The sequence below is a fragment of the Epinephelus fuscoguttatus genome, linkage group LG9 (genome assembly GCF_011397635.1).
Source record: "Epinephelus fuscoguttatus linkage group LG9, E.fuscoguttatus.final_Chr_v1".
Lineage (NCBI taxonomy): Eukaryota > Metazoa > Chordata > Actinopteri > Perciformes > Serranidae > Epinephelus > Epinephelus fuscoguttatus.
This window is the reverse complement of record NC_064760.1, coordinates 28,698,856-28,703,854: the sequence shown is the minus strand read 5'-3', so window position 1 is coordinate 28,703,854 and position 4,999 is coordinate 28,698,856. Positions and strand designations below refer to the sequence as shown.

At 37.3% G+C, this 4,999-nt stretch overlaps 1 protein-coding gene across 2 annotated transcripts in view; it reads right to left on the bottom strand.

Annotated features, from left to right (window-relative positions):
* Positions 1-502: 502 nt before the first annotated feature.
* The window catches only part of gria3b (glutamate receptor, ionotropic, AMPA 3b), a 107,526-nt gene continuing 103,029 nt past the window's right edge, over positions 503-4,999 (bottom strand). For both annotated transcript variants that reach the window (XM_049585667.1, XM_049585668.1), the window contains exon 16: positions 503-2,515. The gene's annotated coding sequence lies outside the window, so the exon portion shown is untranslated. The remainder of the gene's footprint in view (positions 2,516-4,999) is intronic.

Genomic DNA, 4,999 nt, shown 5'->3' with positions numbered 1-4,999 from the left:
TGTGGCAGGCTGGATCTCTGGAAGGAGGAATTCAATGCAGACCCAGAGACCAGTAAAATGACACAGACTGTCTGGGCAATCTATGTGTGCTGCTTTACTGTATATATGAGATTTATTTTTTATTTTTTTTGCGCCGTGGGAATAAGCAGGGTTTAAATGATTAACTGTCCTCTCTGCTGTATTTACTAAAGTAAATCCTGATGAGAACGTCCTCCCCTGAAATATAGTTTCTAAAGCTTACAAGTTGGAATTACAAGCGACACGGCATCCATGTGCAGCATGTTTTGTAAGCAGTTGGTGGTTATAATAATACATTATTGATTGTGTCACTTCTTATAGAGAGAGAAAGATCACATGCCAGATGAAGCTGTCAATGGAGCCCTCAATCAGTGGATGCAAGGCAGGGGAGCGAGAGTGAAGCAGATGGTGCTTACTATTGATCCAAAACATGCACACACACTTCCACTGACTAACGGCTCAATATTGGACCTATTACAAAAAAAACCTCCTCTCTTTGTGTGTATGTCTGCAGGGGGGCTTCTGATACTTTGCCGTTATGGAGTTCAAGTATGCGGCGTGTTTAACCTGAGCCGAGATCCCGCAGGCCACAAAATCACCCACAGTGTTTGTACTCAATGCAGACAGGTTCAGATAGCGTTGTAAAATAACATTAACACAGACGCAGGACCCTTTCTGTACATTTTTATTTACAAAATGTATTAAAATTCTCTGTACAGCGCCTCACTAATGAGGTTCAGCAAATTATGCATGCATCTCTTGCTCTTTTGTACCCACTACTATGCCTGTTTTTTTTTTTCTGCAGAAGGTGAGGCGTACAAAAAAGAAAAGAAAATAATAAAGGTGAAACTGATTTACAAAAGAATAACCAGGGCTGGGTTTCTAACGGTAACCTAAGGTCAGTTTGTGAGTAGCAGAGCTCGTCAAGCATCACTGATTTCACATGCAATTTCTTAGAAAAGAAAAAACAAAAGGAGAAAAAAGGGGAAACCAATCTTTCATCATGTAATATAAATAATTCTCATTTATCTAAATGTACACATCTTTCTCGTCTTTGTTTTTCTTCATATTGTCAGTTTCTTTTTTTTTTAATATATAAAACTATCCGCCCATAGTTTCAGGTGATTAGATAGCTATCTTCCTAAATCCTATGGAATCACAGTCTTTTTGAAAGAAAGGAAATTATTACAGCAATATGGAAATGTGCTAAGCTTCAGGGCTCTCCCTGGTATAACCTTGTATAAATCTATTTTCCGTTTGTATTCATATATTTTTCATTTTCATTTTTACTAAGTGAAGTCACCAAACACTGTAATGCTCATTAAAGGAAAATCAAACCAAAAAGCAAACCACAGCTCATTGTAAAATGTGCAATTGTTAAAGAAAATGGTAAGGTAATCCAAAATACTACAGTTTAAAAGCCATTGCTGTTATCCTTTTAATTGGATTGCAGTTAATCTACAATTGAATTACCCTTTTTGTTTGGTTTTACTTTCATGTACAGGAGACTTGAATGACTCTAGACTTCAGGGAAAGACTGTGTGGAGCGTTGAACCTTAGCGAGTCAGAGCTCCTTTGATATTTTACAAACTGTAGATCACAAACAGATTTTTCTTCTTCTTTTCTTTTTCTTTTTTTTTTTTTTTACTCAAGCATGAATACTTTGCTTTACACACGTCCTTTGTCATACAAAACACACTCTTGGCAGTATTGGAAGTGCGAATTATGACCTGGTTCTGTAGTGCGTAAAAGCCAAACCAGATCATCTTCTCATCTTCATGAGTCCCATCAAACGTTCAGAAGACAGTGGCAGCAGCACCAGAGTTTAGAGTACAAACAACACACTCGTAAATGTTTTGGGCTGAATGGCGTTTCGCTCCAATAAGATCAATCTGTCTTTTAAAACAAGTACAAGGTCACTATAAGTGACTTACAGCAGTATAAAAGCTATCGTCTAATAACCAGTGTCTTACAGTGCACTGAATAGATCTAATAAAATTATCTCAACACATATAACCAGTGAAAATCTGGCAGCAGAAGGATGAAGAGTAATCTGATCATACTGATTACAAGAAACCAATTAGACACTTGTCACGTAAGATTCGTCGTCTCTCTGGCACTTCAAAGTGTGCTTAGGGTTGCAAAGGATGGCTTTAGTTCTCTCATTCATTGTAACATGTCAAATGTATTATATATATATATATATATATATCTATATATTTCAATCACTGCACCATTCTTCTGTTTTGTATGAGTTTCAAGCAAAAAGCAATATCATTGTGAATGAGTTGCATTGATTGGACTCAGAGTTCCATAAGGCACTGAGAGGAGGGAACCGCATCGGCTCTTCCCGTGACCAGTCCAGTCGTGTCGTCATTGCAGATTATCGTGCCGTGTCCGCCCGAGAGGATTTGGCTTGGAGCTCAATCCCCGTGATCCTGTCCTTTCATAGATGTTCAGTCACAGTTGTAAGGGACAATGGAAATATTTCCTAAACCTGTGTCGACACACAGAGTAGAAGCAAACACGTGAGGAGGTGAGGGACGTGTGACTGAAAGGAAAAATCTGCATATCGCTCATGTCGGGTGAAAATATGTGACGGTGAATGAAATGTCAACTTCAAGCAAAAAAAAAAAAAAAAAAAAAAACTAGGAATGAGTATTAAAGGTTTTAACTCAAGATGAAGGACTACTCATCATCCAACTGAATCAAGGCTATTTTTTAATAAAGTGCCTTGAATTTTTTAAAGCCCCTGAAAACTTGGTTTCAAATCTTACATTTTTCTCAATAACACCAAATATTTATGACTAAATAACCATCAACTGAATACGTTTGCAGAATTCATCATTAAAGGTGCAGTCAGTGATTCCAACCAACAAATATTTCCTCAAAGTTTGCCTGCTGAAAAAAATCAGGTGTTTGTACCAGAGCCCTATACTGGTCTGATTTTCAAAACCCAATCCCCAAACCAGAACCGTGACATGTAATATAAAATATCACAATATCGGCCACCACCTGGACATATGACCAATAGGGGCAGGGGAAAATATATACAGTATAGTATCGCGATATTTTTGTGTGGCAATATCGATTTTTTTTATGACATAAACTATTGGTATTACAAATACAAATTAAACTTAAGGTAGCCTACTAGAAAAATATAAAAAGTTGCTTTTTCAGTTCACTAGATACATTTTGCTGCTGCTGCTGCTGCTGCTGCAAAAAGGCTGACCTGAGATCGACTGAAAACGTTATCCTAACAGATAAAACAGATGTTGACATAGTTTTCCTTTAGGGACATAATTTACACTTGAAAAAAGGTAATAAACTGCAATATATTCTACCGCAAGATTCAGCATATCGCAACATGTTTAAAATCGCAATAATATTGTATCGTGATAATATCGTATCATGGATCCCCCAATTACCAATTAGTTCCATGACTGAACCCGACAAGAAACCACAAATCCTATGATAACCACGTACTGTTCAAATAATTTGGTAAGGCAGCATATTTAAAGTGATTATTTGGGGACATTTAATACATGTAGAAATAAGATAATATATGTTAAAACAAAGGTAATTGAGGAAAGAAGATGCAAATCTCCACAGTTAACATGCCCGTTAGTAAAACACCTGACTAAAGAAGCTCACATATTCCAGGTGGCACAGAAGTCAGCAATCAGAGAATTAAAAGGTTAAGACATTAAATTACATTATTATCATTTTATTTCAATATATTTATCATCTAACGTCACAATCTGACCCACATGTTCTTTTTACACCCAGAACTGAACCTCGAAATAAAATCAAGACAAGATACCACCCATGAATCACCCTTTTTGTGGGTCACCCGCAGTGTACCCAACCCAACGCTGGAATCTGGTGTTCATACACAGCCCTGGCTCTGGAAATTGGAAACAAACAACATGGCTTAGACCAAGCCACACAACTGTATTCCAGTCTATCAGCAGCTGGGGGTGTTCATGCTGGTACACAGCACAGGGGAGAGGCCATGAATGTGTAAAGATAAAGGCAGTGGTAGCGAGAGGAACAATAAATCTGGGACATGTTGGCGCGCTGAACTCCACAGTGAATATCAAAAATCTTTCTCCAGAATCAATGACTCCACCTTTAAGTGTTATAAAACAATTTAACACTGAAAACTCAGCTTATCCGCCTTATCAGAACTCTGTGTGTGTGTGTGTGTGTGTGTGTGTGTGTGTGTTTTGATCACATTTGATAGACAGCGCTGGCAACATAAGCAAACAACCCACCAGCTGTCATCAGATTTTGTCTATTTGACGCACGTGGCCTTTTTTCCCCACCCAGGCCCTGCCCACTTGAAACCAGTGAGAAGACAGACAAAACAAAACAAATACATAACTCTGTAAATAATCTAAATATGTTTTCAGGGCCTTTAAATTATGATGCTCTGTCATACAGCTGCTCTTCTCTAAAGAGACATGTCTCACTTTGTGTTTAATGAAAAGCTACAGAACACACATGCCATCAGTGCAGTTAAATACAAAACTAAGAACTGATTTAACAGAATACTTTTCAGGTCCCCTTTGTTTAGTTCAGTACTGTTGAACTGCTGTGTAGAGATATTTATGATTAGTTATTTAATTACCACTTAACTTCTATTGGTATTAAAGTACAAGTGAGCTTTTGGTGGAACTGCCTATTAAGTTTATAAGAAGAAATAGTCCCTATGAAAGTTGTTCACAGTGTTTGTGGATTAAATAGAGTAAAGACATTGCTTCTAAAGAGAAATGCTGCTGTTAAATATTTTAAAGCTGTTCCGATCAATGTGTTTATATTTACACTGGGTTAGTATGCATGTAATGTGACAAGAGTCATTCATAGTGTCAAATTAACTGAAAAATATCACCATACTCTTCAATTCATCTGCACTCTGGAGCACTTTAGCCTCTTTTAGCTCATTGTTTTGGTTTTCTGTCTTACAGCTTTACCATTT